Source organism: Artemia sp. Qi Xiang Cuo, chromosome 8 (assembly GCF_049724085.1).
Source record: "Artemia sp. Qi Xiang Cuo chromosome 8, ASM4972408v1, whole genome shotgun sequence".
NCBI lineage: Eukaryota > Metazoa > Arthropoda > Branchiopoda > Anostraca > Artemiidae > Artemia > Artemia sp. Qi Xiang Cuo.
The window spans coordinates 68,783,913-68,796,330 of NC_142801.1; the positions used below are offsets into that span (position 1 = coordinate 68,783,913).

The 12,418-nt window shown below is 34.7% G+C and overlaps 1 protein-coding gene across 6 annotated transcripts in view; it reads left to right on the top strand.

Annotated features, from left to right (window-relative positions):
- LOC148949747 (retinol-binding protein pinta-like) overlaps positions 1-12,418 on the top strand; it is a 164,506-nt gene that overhangs the window by 53,371 nt on the left and 98,717 nt on the right. Inside the window, exon 1 of one of the 6 annotated variants that reach the window (XM_089093713.1) lies at positions 157-240. The exons of 4 other annotated variants lie outside the window; for them this stretch is intronic. The gene's annotated coding sequence lies outside the window, so the exon portion shown is untranslated. Of the gene's footprint in view, positions 1-156; positions 241-12,418 lie in introns of those variants that run through there. One more of the 6 variants, XM_089093714.1, reaches the window with a different exon arrangement.

Consider the following 12,418-nt stretch of genomic DNA (forward strand, 5'->3'; position numbering starts at 1 on the left):
AATTGAGATGGCGATGTTTTTACGGTTTAATGAGTAAAACGAAAAGGCCGGAAGCAAATATGAGATTCTGAGAACTGTATTTAATGCCAATACTGTAATATTTGTCATCGTGAATGGCAACCCTGGTTACTGCTTCCACAGTTCCACAGCATTCGTCTTTTGTAGTTTACATCGAGCGCTTTAACAGGCTCTTAAAATAAGTGTTATAGCCTACTTCAAATAGTGTAAATATTGATTATAGTGAGGACGTCTTATTGCCTTGAATTTTTGTTTAATATCTAATTAATTTGAATTTTGTCTGCCTTTTTTTGATGCATTAATTTTCAGAAATAGTATTCTTAGTAAAGATACTCATAACGATAGATACTAGTAGTCGTAAGCAGCGCAATGGCGCTGCCTAAGTAAAGAGCGATTTTTCTATATTTCGATTTTTCGATAAGTAAAGAAGAAATTTTTCTTCTTTTTCTGTTACATTTTTTAGTTCACAATCTTTTGATGGGTGGGGACCTGCACACCTGAGACAAACTGGTTTTGGTGCCCTGCATTGTGCCTGCATATGCCCATATTTTTGACACTTGAATCACTGGATAATAGGCCTTTGGTATTCTTGAACTTCTCTTTTTCTTCCATATAGCCAGAGAGCTGAGGGTAAAAGATTGTTTTCAAAGGTGAAAAAAACTAATAGGCTATCTTCTAATTCTTTTATTTCTCTATTAAATCTTTTTACAGATTTCACTGAAGCATTAGCCTCAGATTCAAGATCACTTTTAATCTCCTCTTCAGTGATTTCTTTGGGTATTCCTCTTATTACTCCTTGACATCTGGGTTTCAATTCCTCTTCCTGGACTTCTGTTTCACCTACTTTATTAATTGTTAATACTTTTGCAACAGCAGATTCAATGGGAAGAAATATTGTGACTCTTTTTTTGTCTTTGCTTAGTTCAAATTCAAATTGTTCAGGTTTCAAGGCTTCTTTTAGGCTTAAGGTAGTTTCTCTTTCCATAAGCAAGGTTTTTGTTTCATCATTGCTAGACAAGATGACTCTATTGTCAAATCTATATAAAATCTGGATTCTCTTATTTTTGGGCTGGTACTTAGGAGGGGCTGTACAGCGACTTTTGGCAACTCTATTGTTTTCCTCAAGGAGGGTTGGGGATATAGCTCTTTTTCCTAAGTCATGAGATAGTCCTAGATTAGGAAAATTTATGATACCCTCCACTTCTTTAGGGTTTGCACTACCTAAGTTCATGGCTTCATCAGAGGGAAGAGGTGAGTAATTTTCATCTATTGAATTCAAAACTTCAAATGAATTTGATGTAGGGACTGTAGCAATGAATCTATTTTGAGAGTGTGGTGAAATATAAATTTGATGCTGACTGTAGTGACTATTGTGGGGAGCTAGAGTAGTGACATGTGCTGATTGTCTTGCCTGATTAAATCTTGGTGTCTGTTGCATAACCTGACCCTGATACTGTATAGCTTGAGACATAGGCATTACGGTAAAATTCTACTTTAGTTACTTTTGGCTATCTTGGAAAGGAGCTGGGTTAGGAAAATGAAACTTTCAGGGATGGATGTACATGCTAAGGTTTGTCCCGGGAAGGTACTTTGAAGTACCCACCTCCACTCATCCCCCCCCTCTATATAATGGTAAATTACTGCACATTACTAGTTGTTTTTAACTCATATTTCATCCTATATTACTATCATAAATATAAATCACTGCTTACCTTACACAACTTCTGCTTTCAACCTTGTTCATTAAAATATATTCCAAAAACCTATTTAAATCCTAAGCCATTTAATTTTCAACCCATACTGACTTTCTTTATGGTATATCAAACCAGGTTTGTTGTGATGTCACACTTGCCTTATCAGGCACCCTTACCCTTAAGGGTAGCAGGCACATGCCAAACAACTCTGTTGATAAAGACCATTTAAACTGTATTAATTAGGGAAAGGATTTCACAAGAGAGATCAGTAAAAATAACTAATCCTTTTTAGAGGACAAATTATGTCATGGGAAGATGTTTTTGAAATTCCCCTTCCACCTGAACTTGAAATTTTCTAAAATTCTACTTTAGAAGCTTTTAAAATATTTCTAAAGTACTAAGAGATATAGTACTAAAAACATCAGAATCGACTTCAGAGGACACCTTATATCACGGGAAGAGGTTTTTGAAATCACCCAAGAGCGCTACAGACATCAGAATCAACTTTAGAGGAAATTTATGTCATGGGAAGATGTTTTTGAAATCTCCCTTTCCCCCCAAATTCAAAATTTTCCAAAATTCTACTTTAGAAGCTTTTTAAATATTTATAAGCGCTAAGAAATAGAGTGCTAAAAACAGCAGAATTTAATTCAGAGGACACGTTATATCACGGGTAGAGGTTTTAAAATCCCCCTTTTCACAAATTCTGCTTTAGGAGATTTTTAAATATTTCAAAAACACTAATACAGAGAGCGCTAGAAACATCAGAATCGACTTCGGAGGACAAGGTATATCACAGGAAGAGGTTTTTGAAATCACCCGTCCCCCCATACTCAAAATTTTAAAAAATTCTACTTTAGAATCTTTTAATATATTTCTAAAGTACTAACTGATACAGTGCTAAAAACATCATAATCAACTTCAGAGTACACCTTATATCACGGGACGATGGTTTTGAAATCCCCCGGCCCCCCAGAGTCGAATTTTGTCCAAATTGTACTGTAGTCGCTTTTAAAATATTTTAAATATTTCTAAAGCGCTACGACCTCGAGCGCTACAGACATCAGAATCAACTTAAGAAGACAAGTTATGTCATGGGAAGATGTTTTTGAAATCTCCCTTCCCCCCAAACTCAAAATTTTCCAAAATTCTACCTTAGAAGCTTTTTAAATATTTCTAAAGCGCTAAGACATAGAGTGCTAAACACATCAGAATCGACTTCAGAGGACACGTTATATCACGGGAAGTGGTTTTTAAAATCCCCCTTCCCCCCAATCTCAAAATTTTCTAAAATTCTGCTTTAGGAGCTTTTTAAATATTTATAAAGCACTAAGACATAGAGTGCTAAAAACATCAGAATCGACTTCAGAGGACACGCTATATCACGGGAAGAGGCTTTTCAAATCCCTTCTCTCCCCAATTTCGAAAATTTTTTAAAATTCTACTTTACAAGGTTTTTTAAATATTTTTAAAGCGCTAAGACATAGAGCACTGCAAACATCGGAATCAACTTCAGAGGAGACATTATGATATTGTAATATTTTTTTGAAATCCCCCTTCCCCCCAAACTCAAAAAATTATAAAATTATATTTTTTAAGCTTTTTAAATATTTCGAAAGTGCTAAGAGATAGAGAGCTAAAAACATCAGAATCGACTTCAGAGTCGTCTTTACATCTCGGATATTTGTTTATTCAATCCCACGTCCCCCCAAACTAAAAATCTGATAAAATTTAAATTTATAAGCTTTTTTAAATATTTCTAAATCGATCATAGACATTGCGCTACAAGCAACGGACTCAACTTTAGAGGAAAAGTTATATTATGGGAAGATGTTTTTGAAATCCCCCTTCCCCCAAACTCAAAATTTTCCAAAATTCTATTTTAGAAGCTTTTTTAAATATTTCTAAATCACTAATAGATAGAGTGCTAAAAACATCAGAATCGACTTCAGAGGACACTTTATATCACGTGAATATGTTTTTTAAATCCCCCGTCCCCCCAAACTCAAAATTTTCAAAAATTATACTTTAGAAGCTTTTTTTAAATATTTCTAAAGTTCTTATAGATAGAGCACTACAAACATCAGAATCAACTTTAGAGGAGAATTTATCCTATGGGAAGATATTTTTTAAATCCCCCTTCCCCCCAAACTCAAAATTTTCCAAAATTCAAATTTAGAAGCTTTTAAAAAATTTCTAAAGAACTAATAGATAGAGTGATAAAACATCAGAATCGACTTCAGAGGACACGTTATATCACGGGAAGAGGTTTTGAAAATCCCCCTTCCCCCAAACTCAAAATTTTCTAAAATTCTGCTTTAGAAGCTTTTTTAAATATTTCTAAAGCGCTAAGACATAGAGCGCTGCAAACATCAGAATCAACTTTAGAGGATAAATTATGTTATGGGAAGATATTTTTGAAATCTCCCTTCCCCCCAAACTCAAAATTTTCCAAAATTCTACTTTAAAAGCTTTTAAAATGTTTCTAAAGCACTAATAGATAGAGCGCTACAAACAACAGAATCGACTTAAGAGGACAAGTTACGTCATGGGAAGATGTGTTTTAAATCCTCCTTTGCCCCAAACTCAAAATTTTCCAAAATTTTATTTTAGAAGCGTTTTCAAATATTTCTAAAGCGCTAAGACATAGAGCGCTACAAACAGCAGAATCGACTTCAGAGGAAAAATTATAAAATTTTTGTTTCGAGGTTGAAAATATTCGCTGAAAAGATTTTTGATAGCGGGTGGTAGAAGTGGGGAGGGGCAGTGGTCAGCAACCTGGTCGCGGTGCCCCTGCTTATAATAATCTAAGCTGAACATTTCGTTGCAACGTGTTGCACCAGAATAATACTCTAAATTCGGTTGATAAATTGCCTGTCTAACAAATTTGTGTGAGTTAGGTTACATATTTAATATATGCTATGATTTACCCCCCACCCCCTCATGGGCAAATATATAGCCCAAATTTGTTTCCCGTTGCTATAACTCACAAAATTTGAAAGGTCATTCAAAGTTTTAGAAATCCCCTTTACCATTCATCCCATTCTCCCTTCATACTCTAAAATCTGGTTGATAATTTGAAAAGCCTTATTTTCCACGGGGGTATTTTTTTGGGGGGAGGGAGGATTTTCCGTGAGGGTATTTCCCGTGGGGGGCATTTTCCGCGGGGAGGTATTTTTCGGGGGGATTTTCCGGCGGGTATTCGCCAAGTACCACAAATTTGATGGTATGAGTTTTATTAAAATCTTTTACTTTTAGGGGTTGTTTCCCCCTTTTACGAAACTCAGACAAATTTTTTAGACAGGCAATTTATCAACCAGATTTTAGAGTATTATTCTGGTGCAACACGTTGCAACAAAATGGTCAGCTTAGATTAGTAGAAGCAGGGGCACCGCGAGCAGGTTGCTGACCACCGCCCCCGCCCTCCCCCACCTCCCGCAATCAAATCTTCTTTCAGCTAACCTTTGCACCCTCGAAAGAAAATTTCTATATAAGTTCCAACATTTTTTACATATTTTAAATCGCGGATGTAAAAAAGAAAAGCAAATTTTTCAACATTATAGAATTAAGCTATTTGAATATGTTTTATGTGGTTACCCAACTCAAAATGTTAAGGGGTTTCCAAAAAAAATAATCAAAACGAATATTGATTATTTGGTACTTGTGCATTATAAATAACCCACCGCTATAGACTGTACAAGGAAACCAGACGTGATTTGTTATTGCATTTACAATATTTAAACTGTTGTTTTTTGGGGTTTAGGGAGGGAAAAAGGTACCTGGGTTAGGTTACTTATTTAATATATGCTTTGATTCACTCCCCACCCCTTAATGTTCAAATATATAGCCCGAATTTGTTTCTAAACTATTATATTTTCATCATATTTTATTTTATTTCATTAGCATTAACCAAACTTAAATTCTTTAGTGCATATTGGTGGGTTATTTATAATGCACAAGTACCGAATAATCTAAAGTCAAATATGTACTTCTGCCCCCTCTCTCCCCCTCCCTATTTACACTTTAATAACGTCTCGTAGCTTCAAGAATGAAGATTGCTACACTAAACTATTTGGACAAAAACATTTGAATTGCTTTAAGAACAAATGGGGTTAGATACCATAAATTACCAAATTTTCTGTTGCAATGTTTTAAACATTAATTAGTAAATAATACCCATAAAAAACAAATTAGTTGGGGTTATAAAGCTCCTATATATATTTCACGAAATGGTGCATTCTCGAGGAGATTGAATGTTTTTTTTTAAATAGTGCTCTGCCAGATATCCTTCCATATGTTCTTCTTTTCTGCCATATCTGGGTATATTGTCTCGAACGTCACGCCAGTGTCTTTTGATGTTTTGTGTGTGAGCACCTGTTGCAGGCTCAACAAAATTTATACTGTGGTTGACGCGTAAATGCTGATAGCCCTGGCTAGCCAGGCAATCGTAGGCCCTCCAACAGTTGCTGATAATTGTTGTCCCTGGCAGGATTTGGTTTTGGATAATTCCCAACAACGTGGCACTACTTCTATCCAACACAGAAACCATGAATGAATTACCAACTTGTCTGTTGGTAATTAAAATGAAAACGAGCTTGTCTCACTGAAAGATATCTGTATATATTTAGTGTCATTATGTAAGATTGAATAATAAATGAACCTGAACCTGAAAAAAAATGAACCTGAACCAGTTCCTCGCTCTATTCCACCAAATACCCATTTACCCTTGATGCAAATATCCTAGTGTTGAGCCTACATGGTTGACCCAACAATTCCGCTTGTTTAGTCACAGGTTGCATAAATTTAACTTTGGCAGAAATTTTGAGTTTGGGGGGATTTCAAAAATATCTTCCCATAACATAATTTATCCTCTAAAGTTGATTCTGATGTTTGTAGCGCTCTATGTCTTAGTGCTTTAGAAATGTTTAAAAAATCTTCTAAAGTAAAATTTTGGAAAATTTTGAGTTTGGGGGGAAGGGGTATTTTCAAAACCTCTTCCCGTCAAATAGCATGTCCTCTGAAGTCGATTCTGATGTTTTTAGCACTGTATCTATTAGTGCTTTAGAAATATTTTAAAAGCTTCTAAAGTAGAATTTTGGAAATTTTTGAGTTTGGGGGGATTTCAAAAACATCTTCCCATAACATAATTTATCCTCTAAATTTGATTCTGATTTTTGTAGCGCTCTATATCTTAGCGCTTTTGAAATACTTAAAAAAGCTTCTAAAGTAAAATTTAGGAAAAGTTTGAGTTTGGGGGAAGGGGGATTTCAAAAACATCTTCCCATAACATAATTTTTCCTCTGAAGTCGATTCCGATATTTGTAGTGCTCTATCTATTAGTGCTTTGGAAATATTTAAAAAGCTTCTAGAGTAGAATTTTAGAAAATTTGAGTTTGGCAGAAGGGGGATTTCAAAAACATCTTCCAATGACATAAATTGTCCTCTAAAGTTGATTCTGATGTTTGTAGCGCTCTATGTCTTAGCGCTTTAGAAATATTTAAAAAAACTTCTAAAGTAGAATTTTGGAAGATTTCCAATTTGGGGGGAAGGGAGAATTTTCAAAACCTCTGCCCGTGATATAACGTGTCCTCTGAAGTCGATTCTGATGTTTTTAGCACTCTATGTCTTATCGCTATAGAAATATTTAAAAAGCTTCTAAAGTAGAATTTTGGAAAATTTTGAGTTTGGGGGGAAGGGAGATTTCAAAAACATCTTCCCATGACATAAATTGTCTTCTAAAGTTGATTCTGATGTCTGTAGCGCTCTATGACGTAGCGCTTTAGAAATATTTAAAATATTTTAAAAGCTTCTAAAGTAGAATTTTTAAAAATTTTGAGTTTGGGGGGAGGGGGGATTTCAAAAACATCGTCCCATGACATAAATTGTCTTCTAAAGTTGATTCTGAGGTCTGTAGCGCTCTATGTCGTAGTGATTTATAAAAAATAAAAAATCTACATACTCAGAATTTTTTAACTTTTTGAGTTTGGGTGGAAGTGAGATTTTAAAAACAACTTTCGGTGATATAATTTGTCCTATGAAGTTGATTCTGATGTTTGTAGCACTCTATGTCTTAGCGCTTTAGAAATATTTAAAAAGCTTCTAAAGTAGAATTTAGGAAAATTTTGAGTTCTGGGGGAAGGGAGATTTCAAAAACATCTTCCCATGACATAAATTGTCTTCTAAAGTTGATTCTGATGTCTGTAGCGCTCTCTGTCGTAGCGCTTTAGAAATATTTAAAATATTTTAAAAGCTTCTAAAGTAGAATTTTGAAAAATTTTGAGATTGGGGGGAGGGGGGATTTCAAAAACCTCTTCCCGTGATATAATGTGTCCTCTGAAGTTGATTCTGATGTTTTTAGCACTGTATCTTTTAGTACTTTAGAAATATTTTAAAAGCTTCTAAAGTAGAATTTTAGAAAATTTTGAGTTTGGGGGAAGGGTGAATTCAAAAACCTCTTCCCGTGATATAACGTGTCCTCTGAAGTTGATTCTTATGTTTTTAACACTCTATGTCTTACTGATTTAGTAATATTTAAAATGTTCCGAAAGCAGAATTTTAGAAAATTTGAGATTGGGGGGACGGGGGATTTTAAAAACATCTTCCCATGATATAATGTGTCCTTTGAAGTCGATTCTGATGTTTGTTGCACTCTATGTCTTAGCGCTTTAGAAATATTTAAAAAGCTTGTAAAGTAGAATTTTGGAAAATTTTGAGTTTGGGGGGAAGGGAGATTTCAAAAACTTCTTCCCATGACATAAATTGTCCTCTAAAGTTTATTCTGATGTCTGTAGCGCTTTATAAATATTTAAAATATTTTAAAAGCATTTAAAGTATAATTTTGAAAAATTTTGAGTTTGGGGGGAGGGGGATTTCAAAAACATCTTACCGTTATATAATGTGTCCTCTGAAGTCAATTCTGATGTTTTTAGAACTGTATCTTTTAGTACTTTAGAAATATTTTAAAAGCTTCTAAAGTAGAATTTTAAAAAATTTTGAGTTTGGGGGAAGGGTGATTTCAAAAACCTCTTCCCGTGATATAACGTGTCCTCTGAAGTCGATTCTGATGTTTTTAGTACTCTATCTTTTAGTACTTTAGAAATATTTTAAAAGCTTCTAAAGTAGAATTTTAGAAAATTTTAAGTTCAGGTGGAAGGGAATTTCAAAAACATCTTCCCATGACATAATTTGTCCTCTAAAAAGGATTAGGTTATTTTTACTGATCTCTCTTGTGAAATCCTTTCCCTAATTAATACAGTTTAAATGGTCTTATCAACAGAGTTGTTTCGCATGTGCCTGCTACCGTTAAGGGTAGCAGGTGTCTGATAAGGGTAGCAGAGTGTCTGGTAAGGCAAGTGTGACATCACAACAAACCTGGTTTGATATACGATAAAGAAAGTCAGCATGGGTTTAAAATTAAATGGCTTAGGATTTAAATAGGATTTTGGAATATATTTTAATTAACAATTTTAAAAAGCAGAAGTTGTGTAAGGTAAGCAGTGATTTATATTTATGATAGTAATATAGGATGAAATATGAGTTAAAAACAACTAGTAATGTGCAGTAATTTACCATTATATATAGGGGGGGTGAGTGGAGGTAGGTACTTCAAAGTACCTTCCCAGGACAAACCTTAGCATGTACATCCATCCCTGAAAGTTTCATTTTCCTAACCCAGCTCCTTTCCAAGATAGCCAAAAGTAACTAAAGTAGAATTTTACCCAATCACCACATGTCACTACTCTAGCCCCCCACAATAGTCACTACAGTCAGCATCAAATTTATATTTCACCACACTCTCAAAATAGATTAATTGCTACAGTCCCTACATCAAATTCATTTGAAATTTTGAATTCAATAGATGAAAATTACTCACCTCTTCCCTCTGATGAAGCCATGAACTTAGGTAGTGCAAACCCTAAAGAAGTGGAGGGTATCATAAATTTTCCTAATCTAGGACTATCTCATGACTTAGGAAAAAGAGCTATATCCCCAACCCTCCTTGAGGAAAACAATAGAGTTGCCAAAAGTCGCTGTACAGCCCCTCCTAAGTACCAGCCCAAAAATAAGAGAATCCAGATTTTATATAGATTTGACAATAGAGTCATCTTGTCTAGCAATGATGAAACAAAAACCTTGCCTATGGAAAGAGAAACTACCTTAAGCCTAAAAGAAGCCTTGAAACCTGAACATTTTGAATTTGAATTAAGCAAAGACAAAAAGAGAGTCACAATATTTCTTCCCACTAAATCTGCTGTTGCAAAAGTATTAACAATTAATAAAGTAGGTGAAACAGAAGTCCAGGCAGAGGAATTTAAACCCAGATGTCAAGGAGTTATTAGAGGAATACCCAAAGAAATCACTGAAGAGGAGATTAAAAGTGATCTTGAATCTGAGGCTAATGCTTCAGTGAAATCTGTAAAAAGATTTAATAGAGAAATAAAACAATTAGAAGATAGCCTATCAGTCTGTATTACCTTTGAAAATAATCTTTTACCCTCAGCTCTCTGGCTATATGGAAGAAAAAGAGCGGTTCAAGAATACCAAAGACCTATTATCCAGTGCTTTAAGTGTCAAAAACATGGGCATATGCAGGCACAATGCAAGGCACCACAACCAGTGTGCCTCAGGTGTGCAGATCCCCACCAATCAAAAGATTGTAAACTCAAAAAAGTAACAGAAAAAGAAGAAAAATTACAAAAGTATAGCTGTGTAAACTGCAGGGGTAACCATTCTTCTACTTCTGGCTTGTGTAGGGTCAGAGATCAAAATAAAAACATTTTAAGATTATCACAAGAAAAAAATATTGGCTTCAATATGGCTTCCATAGCATATAGATCCTATGCAGATGCATTAAATAAGAAACAGGCCTAGGAAATCAATGAACAAAGCAAACTCCAAAAAGACATTCTAGCAAAACTAGTGATTTTTGTTTCAAGTACACCAGAAGTGGCTGACTTGAGGGACTTGGAATTACAAGAAAGGGTCCAGAAATTATGCTATCTTATGAAAACACTATTCAATGAGAAACTAGAATCAAGTGAAATTTTAAAGCTTATCAACATGACCCCTTAAATGAGAGTTTTATCATTCAATACTCAATCAATCAAAAGAGTAAAAAAAGACTTAATTGAGAGCTTTGCAAGGAATAAAGAAATTGACATTATCTGCCTACAAGAGACATGGCTAACAAGCAGAGACATATGTATAATGAAAGATTTCTATGTAATCAGAAAGGACCGAGATGAAGGTAGAAGAGGTGGATTGATTACATCCATCAAAAAGTCAGTGTACCATCAGGTGTTGAACTTTGGATCAGTGTTGAATCAGAAGATGGAAGTTTTGTTCTGTAGAGTTTATAGATATAGAAAACCAGCACTGATATTAGCTAATGTGTATAACCCAGATGGAAACAATACGGATTTGGAAACTGTGTTTGACTTAGTAAAAAATGCCATAAAACCAACAGAAGAATTTTTAATAGTAGGTGATTTTGATGCTCACTCTGGTATTTGGTTTGGTTTTGGAAATAAAAATGGTAGTGGAAGTGTACTGGAGAAGATCCTGGAAGGGCAAGATGAAGTAATTCTATTAAGACCCTATGGGTTACCCACTAGGGCAAATACACACAGGGGTTCATATTCTACTATTGATTTAGCCTTTACATCTGGTAGAATGGCAAATAAGACAGCTGTCGCTGTCACATCAGAAATTAACAGTAACCTCATCAGTGACCACTTTCCTGTGATTGTGGATATTGAAGGCAGAATTGAAAGCCCAAAAATTGATAACCAGGCAAGGTTCATATTCAAAAAAGCTAATTGGAAAGAGTACAGAACAAGTCTGGAATCTATTGAACTGGAGAATGAACTGAATCCTTTTGAAAACATAGAGGATAAAATCTGTAAATTCCAACAACTGCTTCTAGAGACAGCAGAAAAAATTATCTCACAGAGCAAACTAAGGAAGAATAGCCACAGAGAACCTATTTGGTGGAATACTGAATGTGAAAATACCAAGAAAGCAATGAATAGGGCAGCAAATAACTACAATAAAATTCTATCTACAGATAATTACATTAAGCTAAAGCAAGCCAAAGCAAAATTTGCAAGAGCCACAAGTGATGCTCGAAGTGATTCATGGACAAAGTTTGTAGAGAGTTTAAATTTTAGAGATTCATATAGGAAAGTACAAATTTATAAAAAGAATGGGTAGTAGAAATAACCCTCCAAATCCAAACATCCCAGTGCAATTTAATGGAGAGCTAATAATTGATGACAGGAAAAAAGCTGAAGCAGGAGTTAGGCACCTAAGACAGACCATTGGCAAAGAGGATCCATTTATAAAGACAGTCCTACATTCTAAAGTATTTGCTAAAGCCAGAAAACTAGCTGAGGAGGAAAATAATGAACCATATAACTTGCCTTTCACAGGTGTAGAACTAGAAGCTGTGTTAAACAAATTGCCAGAAACAGCCCCAGGACCTGATAGAATCCACCCAACATTATTAAAAAATCTTCCAACTAGATGGAGACAGGAATTATTAAAAATTATTAACATGTTATGGGAAAAGGGAAGATTTCTAGACAGCTGGAAAAAAGGCATAGCCATAATGATACCAAAACCTGGTAAAAACAACTTAGTGGAAAACCACCAATTTATATCATTACTGCTAGTTGTAGGAAAGATCTATGAAAGACTGGTAAAAG